General features: G+C 46.0%; 1 protein-coding gene across 1 annotated transcript in view; it reads left to right on the plus strand.

Annotated features, from left to right (window-relative positions):
* The first annotated feature begins 4310 nt into the window (after positions 1-4310).
* TECPR1 (tectonin beta-propeller repeat containing 1) overlaps positions 4311-11704 on the plus strand; it is a 51304-nt gene continuing 43910 nt past the window's right edge. Inside the window, exon 1 of the mRNA XM_004380860.2 lies at positions 4311-4394. The gene's annotated coding sequence lies outside the window, so the exon portion shown is untranslated. The remainder of the gene's footprint in view (positions 4395-11704) is intronic.

Raw genomic sequence — 11704 nt, forward strand, 5'->3', positions numbered from 1 at the left:
TCTGCCCTGTCGTGGATTTCTCCCCCACCATTGGACCTTTTCCAGGTGCCAGCACTTTCTTGAAAGACTTAAATCTCCAACAGTGCTAGCACGCTGTTGTTATTATTTGCTGTCGAGTTGACTGACTCACAGCGACCCTATAGGATAGGGTAGAACTGCCCCATAGAATTCCCAAGGCTGTAATCTCTGTGGAGGCAGACTGCCACATCTTTCTCCCACAGAGTAGCTGGGTGGGTTCTAACCTCCAGCTTTCTGGTTAGCAGCCAAGCGCTTAACCACTGTGCAACCAGGCCTCCTTAGTGCTAGCACAGAACCTAACATACAGTAAATACCTAGTAAATGTTTATCGAATGAATGCTTGACTCCACCACATTTGCGCAACTCCATAACGAGATGACGCAGGGTCAGAGCTGTGATTTCTCAGGCACAGACACTACCGTTGGCTCCCAGGTTTGGTCCATCGTTTGTCCATTCTTTAGGTTTTAGAGATTTTGTAGTTTTGATTTTTTTTTTCCTTAGAAACAAAAACACCACTTCTTCATGGCAGGGCATTGCTGCCCGTATTTAGATCTGAGGATCTGGACAGGTACGTGAGCTTCGTGGTGCACTGTTCCGCAGACGGTTTCTGCAGGCTTTCTTCTGCCAGGGATGGAGGAAACACCACATTTTTAGCTGCTTTGCCTAGCACCTTAAGTATCACCAGGAGAAAGGAGAGTGTGGGTTGATTTAATTAGCAGGGCATAAAGGGTGGAGCTGTGCGCGGCATGGGTCACTCAGGGCACCGGGCACTAGTAGCCTGAGTGCTGAGAAGCAGTAGTTGAAGCCAAAGGAGCAAGGCTGCCAAGAATCCCACCTCGGGGGCACCAGGCTCACTGCCAACCATCTGACTCACTGGCTGGACAAAGAGGAGATGACCGTAAGCAAAACTAGAGCAAAAAGCACCATGAACCGCTTGTGATAAGTTTACTCCTGGCAAATAATAGCCTCCACAGAGAAAGGAAAACTCTAACAATGGTTAACGAATTGATACACCATCAGAAAGAACCCAGGAATGGCCTAACCATCCCCATCCGACACGTGAGGGCCTCTCAAAGTGGCTACCAGGAAGGGTGTTGAGGGCCGAGGTTACCACATACGTTGCTGGTGGAAGGGGGAGGGGAGGGGTGTGAAGTGGAGAGAGGAGAGATGGAGACAGATATGGCTGGGCCAACTCTGCGAGTTTCTGCCTTTCTGCTCCGGTTTTTCCAAGAGTTTTCAATGCATGACTTCCTACCCATTAGCTGAGGGAACAGAGCTGGAGATGTTTGTCCTTTAATAACAGTTGAGAACGGATGATGCATTAGGCAATTATTAAGCCCTGGGGATTCCAACAAATAAGAAAGTCACTCCCTCAAAGATCTCACAGTGTAGTTAGGGAGACAGATGTGCCAACAAACAATCATGTGTGAGGCGTGAGAATGGAGACTGTACAAAGGATCAGGGTGGAGAGACCCAGGTCTCCTTTCATTCAGTATCAGTAAGAGTTGACCTTTGATCTGCGTCTTGGAGGCTAAATGAGAAGGGAAAGGGGAAGAAGGAAGGTGGGTAGACATTTGGGACAGTGAGAGCCAAGAGGTCCAATAGAGGAGGGTGAGGGCCGGGTAGTGGTGAATAGAGGTGAGTTCTGCAGAGGCTGGGAGTGGGACAGAAATGAGGCTGCCGAGGAAGGTGGAGCCTGAGAGGAAAGGCCATTCAGAAGAGCCTGCGCTCTCTCCTGTGCCAACGGCAGTCCAGCCAGCCCAGCCTCATGTCAGTCTAGCTACCCTTCCCTGACCCAAACACTAAAACCAAAAACCTGTTACCGTCAAGCTAATTCCAACTCATAGCTACCCTATAAGACAGAGGAGAACTGCCCCACAGGGTTTCCAAGGCTGTAACCTTTTCAGAAGCAGACTGCCACATCTTTCTCCCGGAGAGCGGCTGGTGGGTTCAAAATGCCAACCTTTCAATATAGCAGCTGAGCACTTAACCACTGTGCCACCAGCGCTCCTTCTCAGATACTAGATATATATATATCTCATTTCCCAGGCCTCCATAATAAAGTACCACAAACTCAGCGTCTTAAAACAACAGAAATGTACTCTCTCACAGTTCTGGAGGCTAGAAGTCCAAAATCAAGGTGTCAGCAGGGCCATGCTCCCTCTGAAGGGTCTAGGGAAAGAGCTTTCCCTGCCTCTTCCAGCTTCTGGTGTCTCTAAGCAACCCCTCGTGTTCCTCAGCTTGTAGATGCATCACTCCAATCTCTGCCTCCATCTTCCCTCCACATAGCTCTGTCTTCTCTCCCCTTTCCATAAGGACACCACTCATATTGGATTAGGATCCACCCTACTCCAGTATGACCTCATGTTAACTAATCACGTCTTCAAAGACTCTATTTCCAAACAGGGTCATGTTCACAGGTACAGGAGTTGGGACTTCAGCCTATCTTTTCAGGGATGCAATTCAACCCAATGACATATGGTAATGTCTGTCATCCCGAAAGCTGCCCTCTATCAATCATTTAGAATGGTCCCAATTTTACAGGTGAGGAAGCAGGCTCAGAGGGTGAGTGATTCATACAGTAAGGGACAGAGCTGGGGCTTGAACCCACCATGTCTGGCCTGGGAAAGAAGTAACAAGGTTAGGATGAAGAAGAAACAGGAAATGAAGGTGGTTTAAAATAAAAAAAGCAGAAATGGGGGTGACGATGATCAGCTGTGAAGAGGGCAGCAACACGCAGACCTCCTGACATCTGAAAAGAGCCCACTCTGCAAAGGCTGAAAGAACTGGGGGCGTATCAGTCCCCAGATGGCATACTGTATCAAAACCCCAAAGGACAACTGGTATTATCAACAAGAACTGTCAGAGCACATCAGCTTTGCGAGGGACCACAGAAGGCATTTAATTCAACGCATCTCTTAATGGGAAAACCCAGGACAGAGAGGCCTGCCCGAGGACACACAGCTACAGTGTCACAGACAGAACAGAATCCACCTCTTCTGACATCTAGACTAACGTTTTCGCAGTCTAGCAGCCCCTCACCTTCTGTTAATGTTGTTGCTGCGTGCCATCCAGTCGATTCTGACTCAGTGACCCTACAGGACACAGTAGAACTGCCCCATAGGCTTTCCAAGGCTGTAATCCTTACAGGAGCAGATCACCAGGTCTTTTCTCCTGCAGAGCAGTTGGTGGGTTTGAACTGCTGATCTTGTCAGCCGAGCGCTTAACAACTGTACCACCAGGGCTCCAACCTTCTGTTAATAGTACCCTCATTTTTCACCTCGGGAACCATCCCCTTTGCCTGGCTGGTCCTCGTGCTTCGGGTGGGCTCTCCCATCTCCAGGCTAAGCCAGTCAGCACTCGCTGTTCCAGCAGGTGCAAGCTGGGCTTAAAATTAGACAAGACTCAGTGAAGCCTCTCAGGGCTAACCCGAGGCTTCTGCTTTTTCTCCCCCTGGAGTTTGGCCAACTATCCCAACCATGATCAGAGAAAAGCCTGTCTGCGTCCTCAGAAAGGAAGGAGAACTGAGTGGAGGGGAGGAAGGGAAACTAGGTCCAGCTCAGGCTCTTCCGGATAGCCTCTCCCGTTCTGGCTCCACCTTGCTTAGCAGCCTCATTTCTGCTCGCAGCCTCGGCAGAACTCACCAACCACTACCGGCCCTCGCCCCGATCTGTCAGACCTCCAGGCTCCCCACAAGCAGTCCCCACTGCCCCTCCGTATCCGGCTGTGCCTGCCCCTCCCGCCACTTCCCCCTCTCCCGACTTTTTTTTCTTAAATTAGTTTGAATTAGCTTTTCTGTCACTCGTAACACAAACAGCCTTACCACTACAGTGACCTTTTACCAAGACACCATGGTATCTTCACAGAAAGATTCCAAACGTTTAAAGAATTTCTTCCCCAAAGGCTCACGCTTCAAGCCTGTGCTCAAGACCTACATTTCCGTTAGACGGAAACCAACTGGACACCTGCTTCGTGTGCCCGCTCGATGTCACACGTGCAGCGCTCGCGAGTCCCGGCAGCGCCGGCACCGAGGCTTCTCTCGTCGTCTGAGCTCCCGAGTCCACACCGCCAGCGTCCAGAGAGCGCGCTCGACGGGGACCCCCAGTCGGGACCTCTGAGCGACCCCGGAAGTGGGCGGGCACTCGACCCCGCGGCAACCCCCAAGGCTGGCAAGTGTCGCAACGCCCCGCGGCCAATCGCGCTCCCCCCGGCCATGACGTCACGATAAGGCCAGCCAATGGTCGTGGGCATGACTGCCGCTTCCGGCCCGCCCCCGCCCACTGCCCGTCTGTGGGAGGGTTCGGCCGCCGAGCCGCCGCCGAGGAGCAGGGATCGATCCCGCGCTGGTCCACCGGCGGCCCGCCGTTGTTGGCTAGGTGAGTGCAGACTCTGCAGCGGCGGGGCGGGTGCCTTGGACACCTGGGAAAGGCGGGGGGCGGGGGGGGGTCGCGGCAGGGCAGTGGCACCACCTACCTCTTCCCGCCGCTGCGTTGCAGGGACCCTGGCAGGGAGGGAGGGGCTGTACCTATGATTTCCCTGCACACACTTGGGAGGGCTGGTCCCGGAAAGCGGACAAGTGGGCAGTGGCCGCGGGTCGGGCGATGCTCCCACTCCAGTGTTCAGCTTAGAGTTGTCCGTGGGTGGTGCAAACGGTTAGTACTCGAGTACTAACCTATAGGTTGATGGTTCAAACCTATTCTGCTGCGTCGCGGAAGAAAGGCCTGGCAGTCTGCTTCCATAAAGATTTTTAAAACACAGCAAACACGTTGCCGTCAAGTCGATTCTCACTCATAGTGACCCTATAGGACAGAATAGAATTGCCCCATAGGGTTTCCAAGGCCATAATCTTTACAACAGCCAAGTACTTAACACTGCGTCACCAGGGTGCCTCTGTAAACATTACAGCCAAGAAAACGCTATAGAGCTCAGTTCTACTCTGTAACACACGAGGTCACCATGAGTCGGATTCAACTAGATGGCAATGGTTTTTTTTTTTTGTTTCGCTAGACCCCGGTTTTAGAGAATGAAGCTATGAGGAGCCCATCTAGTCTGCTTGTTAAGCAGTGGAGCAAGCAAAGCTCCTTGTCGTGGGATTTAGTGTGAACAGATGGTCAGGGCCAGGCACTCCCACATAATGCTACTGATGGCAGCGTAGGGGACCACAGCCAGCACCTGTCGCCCGAGTGCACAGATCCAGAGTGAAAGCGAAGCTGGCCCTCCCTCGATGGCGGGCGGAGGTGATTTCCATCTGCAGAGCAGCTGGCCCAGGGCACCTGCTGCCCTGTAGACCCAGGCAGACCCAGTTTGTGAGGAAGGACTCAAGTACTATGCAAGTCCTGCTGTTCCTCCAGCCTCTTTGGACTCTGATGTTGCTTTTAAACAGTCCCTGCAGTTGGCAGCCAGTAAGTGCTAAGAGTTAAGCATTAGACTACTAACCAAAAGGTTGGTGGTTTGAGCCCATCCAGTGGCACCTCAAAAGAAAGGTCTGGCAGTCTGCTCCTGAAAGATAACAGCCATTGAAAACCCTGTGGAGCACAGTTCTACCCTGACACACATGATGTCACCGTGAGTCGGAATCTAGTCAATGGCAATTGGTTTAAGCCACCGTAGTGTCCAGTGCACTCTCTGCCTACACAGGGACCTGACAGCTGGAGTAATAGAAAAAGAAACAAGCAAGAAACCTTTCTGGAAAGAGTCCTAAGGCACAGTCAGAGGAAGCAAATACTGGAGGAGCTTTCTCAGAACTGTGTCCCTCTCTCAACCACATCTCTGCCCAGTCCCCACCCCCCACCTTCCCTTGGGCATCTTTTAGTTTCCGAAGGGTCTGTGGATAGTGTGAATGTGATTAAAATCATGCTGAAAGGTGGGTGGCTCTGAGGGTGGTGAGCAGGCCCTGTTAGTGAAATGACTGAAGGTCCAAATTGCAGTTCATCTTGTCGAAATTGTTGGTGAATTGGAGGTTGCTTACTTGGATAATGTTCTTTCCATCTGTCTTAGGCTGAGTTTTCTAGAGAAGCAAAACGAGTAAAGCATATAAATATATATATAGAGAGATTTATATCAAGGAAATGGCTCATGCGATTGTAGAGGCTGGAACATCCCAAGTCCATGGATCAGGAGAGAGGCTTATCTTGATTCACATAGCCGCAGGGGCTGGGGAACCCAAAATTGTCAGGTTGAAGAGCAGGGCTCTCGCTTACAGGCTGTGAAGATGGGTGAATCCCAAGTTTGGCAGCAAGACCACAAGGCTTCTTCTGATTCACATAACTGCAGGGACTGGCAAACCCAAGATTGGCAGGTCGGAGGGCAGGGCTCCCACTTACAGGCTGTGAAGATGGAGGAATCCCAAGATCGGCAGATAAGCTGATAGCTCAAGTCCCAAGAGCTAGAGGTCAGACGAACAGTAAGCAGCTGTAGGATCCAGAGTAAGCAAAAAGCCAGAACGTCTGCTTATATTCTGACGCAGGCCACACCGCAAAGGAAACTCCCTTTCAACTGATTGGCTAATCACAGCAGATTCCATCTTGGGAGTGATCACATGTAAATACTGAGAATCATGACCCAACCAAGTTGATATACAGTCTTAACTATCACACCATCCCACAAAACAAATCCTAGAATCCTAGCATTGTGGGGTTTAGTACTCCAACCCCCTTTTCAAGAGTCCTCTACCCCAGTGACCCAGTGTCCCTGGAGAGGTTGCCTGGTGAGCTCACAGCTGGGAATTGGCATGCCAGGAGTTGGGCAGAATCTTGGCAGAGGCAGAAAGGAGGGAGACTGACCAAGGATGTTTACCCTGGGCCATCTTTAGCTGGGAAGTGACTGGTGACCTTGTCCCTGTTCTGAAGCTAGTTTGCAAACACAGCCCTCATTCCATCTGTGCTCTGCAGCAGAGTCTTCCATTAGCTGTCCGGAAGGTTCAATTATGTCTCCATGGAAATGACTGCTTAGTCATATCTCTGAAGGAAGGTGTATCAAATACAAGTCAAAGGCTCCCTTCGTTGAATTAAACCTGCAGACCAAGCCTGACTTGACTGGTTGCTTATACAGTTAACTGCGAGCTGGGGGATATCTTTGAAGACTGATTTATATTAAAATGACACCACAAAAGTTGACATTTCCAAAAACAACTGTACTTTCCCCATCGTTTTATGGTGAACATTTTCAAACCTACAGGCAAGCTGAAAGAAGTTTACAGTGAACGTCTCCATAGCAACCAGCTAGATGCTACTACTGACATTTTACTATACTTACTTTATCACATAACTGTTTAGTCCCCAGGTGCAGACTGTTAAAGTGCTTGGCTACTAATTGAAAGGTTGATGTTTCGAATCCACCCAGAGGCACCTCAGAAGAAAGGCCTGGCAGTCTACTTCTGAAAGGTCATAGCCATGAAAACCCTGTGGAACACAGTACTGCTCTGACACTCAGGAGTCAAAATCAACTTGATGGCAACTGGTTTGGGTTTTTTGGTTATTATGATCTTACCTATTTTTTTTACTTCAGTTATTTTTAAATTTGCTTGTGGTAAAACATAAATAGCAAAACATTTGCCATTTGGTCCATTTTTAAGTGTACAGTTCTGTGACATTAATTGCATTCACCAAATTATGCAACCATCACCACTATCCATTTGCAAATATTCTTCCTCACCCTCAATAGAAACTCAGTACTCCTTAAGGAATAGCTCCCCATTTCCTCCTCCCCTAGTCCCTGATAACCACTAATAAACTTTGGTTTCTATGCATTTGCCTGTTCTAGATATTTCATCTAAGTGGGATAATGCAATATTTGTCTTTTTTTATCTGACTTATGACAGCTTGTTGTTTTCTTTGTTTTTTACATTTTTTTTTAATTGTTGCACTTTAAGTGAAAGTTCACAATTCAAGTTAGCCTGTCATACAAAAATTTATACATACATTGTTATGTGACCCTAGTTGCTCTCCCTATACGGTGACAACATACTCCTCCTTTCCACCCCTGATTTCCTGTGTCCATTCAACCAGCTCCTGACCCTGTCTGCCTTCTCATTTCACTTCTGGACAGCAGCTGCCCATTTAGTCTCATGTATCTACTTAAGCTAGGAAGCACCCTCTTCACGAGTATCGTTTTATGTCCCATAGTAGAGTCCAATCTTTTTCTGAAGAGTTGGCCTTGGGAATGGTTTTAGTTTGGGGCTAACAGAGAGTCCAGGGGCTATGTCTTCTGGGGTCCCTCGAGTCTCAATCAAACTGTTAACTCTGGTCTTTTTACTAGAATTTGAGTTCTGCACCCCACTTTTCTCCTGCTCTGTAAGGGACTGTCTGTTATGTTCCCTGTCAGGGCGGTCATTGGTGGTAGCCGGGCACCATGTAGTTCTTCTGGTCTCAGGCTGATGGAGTCTCTGGTTTATGTGGCCCTTTCTATCTCTTGGGCTATTACTTTCCTTGTGTCTTTGGTGTTCTTCATTCTACTTTGCTCCAGGTGGGTTGGGACCAATTGATGCATCTTAGATGGCCGCTCGCTAGCTTTTAAGACCCCAGATGCCACTCACCAAAGTGGGATGCTGAACATTTTCTTAATAACCTTTGTTATGCCAGTTGACCTCGATGTCCCCTGAAAGCATGGTCCCCAGACCCCCGCCCCTGCTACTCTGTCCCTCGAAGTGTTTAGTTGTATTCAGGAAACTTCTTAGCTTTGGTTTAGTCCAATTGTGCTGACTTTCCCCGTAGTGTGTGCTGTCTTTCACTTCACCTAAGATAATTCTTGTCTACTGTCTAGTTAGTGAATACTCCTCTCCCTCCCTCCCTACCCTCGTAACCATCAAAGAATGTTTTCTTCTATGTTTAAACCTTGAGTTCTTATAATAGTGGTCTTATGCGATATTCGTCGTTTTGCGACTGACTAAATTCACTCAGCGTAATACCTTCCGGATTCCTCTGCGTTATGTTTCATGAATTGATCGTTGTTCTTTATCATTGTCTAGTATTCCACTGTGTGGATATACTGTAATTTGTTTATCCATTCGTCCATTGATGGCCACCTAGGTTGTTTCCATCTTTTTGCTATTGTGAACAGTGCTGCAATGAACATGGGTATGCACGTATCTATTCCTGTCTTGGCGCTTATTTCTCTAGGATATGTTCCAAGGAGTAGGATTGCTGGATCATATGGTACTTCTATTTCTAGCTTTTTAAAGAAGCGCCAAATCGATTTCCAAAGTGGTTGTACCATTTTACATTCCCACCAACAGTGTGTAAGTGTTCCAGTCTCTCCACAACCTCTCCGCCATTTTTTATTTTGTGTTTTTTGGATTAATGCTAGCCTTGTTGGGGTGAGATGGTATCTGATTGTAGTTTTGATTTGCATTTCTCTAATGGCTAATGATCATGAGCATTTCCTCTTGTGTCTGTTAGCCCCCTGAATGTCGTCTTTGGTGAAGTGCTTGTTCATATCCTTTGCCCATTTTTTAATTGAGTTATTTGTCTTTTTGTTGTTGAGGTTTTGCAGTATATTGTAGATTTTAGAGATTAGATGCTGACTGGATTTGTCGTGGTCAAAAATTTTTTCCCAGTCTGTAGGTTGACTTTTTACTCTTTTGGTGAAGTCTTTTGATGAGCGTAAGTGTTTGACTTTTAGGAGCTCCCAGTTATCTAGTTTCTCTTCTGGTGTTTGTGCGTTGTTACGTATGGTTTGTACTCTGTTTATGTCATGTATTAGGGCTTCTAGTGTTGTCCCTATTTTTCTTTCCATGATCTTTATCATTTTCGATTTTATATTTAGGTCTTTGATCCATTTTGGGTTAGTTTTTGTGCATGCTGTAAGGTATGGGTCTTGTTTCATTTTTCTGCAGATGGATATCCAGTTATGCCAGCACCATTTGTTAAAGAGACTGTCTTTTCCACAATTAACGGACTTTGGGACTTTGTCAAATATCAGCTGCTCATAGGTAGATAAATTTATGTCTGGATTCTCAATTCTGTTCTACTGGTCTATGTATCTGTTGTTGTATCAGTACCAAGCTGTTTTGACTACTGTGGCGGTGTAATAGGTTCTAAAATCAGGTAGTGTGAGGCCTCCCACTTTGTTCTTTTTCAGTAATGCTTTACTTACCCGGGCCTCTTCCCTTTCCATGTGAAAATGGTGATTTGTTTCTCCATCTCATTAAAAAATGTCATTGGAATTTGGATCAGGATTGCATTGTATCTGTAGATGGCTTTGGGTAGAATTGACATTTTCACAATGTTGAGTCCTGCTATCCATGAGCAAGGTACGTTTTTCCACTTATGCAGGTCTCTTTGGTTTCTTGCAGTAGTGTCTTGTAATTTTCTTTGTATAAGTCTTTTATGTCTCTGGTTAGATTTATTCCTAAGTGTTTTATCTTCTTGAGGGCTATTGTAAATGGTACTGATTTGGTGATTTCCTCTTGGAAGTTCTCTTTGTTAGTGTAGAGGAATCCAACTGATTTTTGTATGTTTATCTTGTATCTTGAAACTTTGCTAAAATCTTCTATTAGTTCCAGTAGTTTTCTTGTGGATTCTTTGGGGTTTTCTGTGTATAAGATCATATCATCTACAAATAGAGATACTTTTCTTTTTACTTACTAATTTGGATGCCCTTTATTTCTTTTTCTAGCCTAAATGCTCTGGCTAGAACCTCCAGCACAATGTTAAATAAGAGTGGTGATAAAGGGAATCCTTGTCTGGTTCGCATTCTTAAGGGGAATGCTTTCAAAGTCTCTCCATTTAGGATGATGTTGGCTGTTGGCTTTGTACAAATGCCCTTAATTATGTTGAAGAATTTCCCTTCTACTCCTATTTTGTTGAGAGTTTTTGTCATGAATGGGTGTTGGACTTCGTCAAATGCCTTTTCAGCATTGATTGATAAGATCATGTGGTTCTTGTCCTTTGTTTTATTTATGTGATGGATTACATTGATTGTTTTTCTAATGTTGAACCATCCCTGCATGCCTGGTATAAATCCCACTTGATCATGGTGAAATATTTTTTTGATATGTTGGTGAATTCTATTGGCTAGAATTTTGTGTCAGTGTTCATTAGGGATGTTGGTCTATAATTTTCTTTTTTTGTGATGTCTTTACCTGGTTTTGGTATCAGGGTTATGCTGACTTCATAGAATGAGTTTGGTAGTATTCCATCCTTATACTCTGAAATACCTTTAGTAGTAGTGGTGTTAACTCTTCTCTGAAAGTTTGGTAGAATTCTTCAGTGAAACCATCAAGGCCAGGGATCTTTTTTTGTTGGGAGTTGTTTAATTACCTTTTCAATCTCTTCTTTTATTATAGGTTTATTTAGTTGTTCTACCTCTGTTTGTGTTACTTAGGTAGGTAGTGAGTTTCTAGAAATGTATCCATTTCCTTTAGGTTTTCAAGTTTGTTAGAGTATAATTTTTCATAGTATTCTGTTATGATTCTTTTAATTTCAGTTGAGTCTGTTGTGATATCACCTGTATCATTTCTTATACTGGTTATTTGCTTCCTCTCCTGTTTTTCTATTGTCAGCTTGGTCAATGGTTTATTGATTTTATTGATCTTTTCAGAGAACCAGCCTTGTGGTCTTGTTAAATCTTTCAATTGTTTTTTGATTCTCTATTTCATTTAATTCTGCTCTAATTCTTGTTGTTTCCCTTCTTCTGGTGCATAAGGGCTTCTTTTGCTGCTCTCTTTCTACTTGTTCAAGTTGTAGGG

This window comes from Trichechus manatus, unplaced genomic scaffold (genome assembly GCF_000243295.1).
Source record: "Trichechus manatus latirostris isolate Lorelei unplaced genomic scaffold, TriManLat1.0 scaffold00077, whole genome shotgun sequence".
NCBI classification, from domain to species: Eukaryota; Metazoa; Chordata; class Mammalia; order Sirenia; family Trichechidae; genus Trichechus; species Trichechus manatus.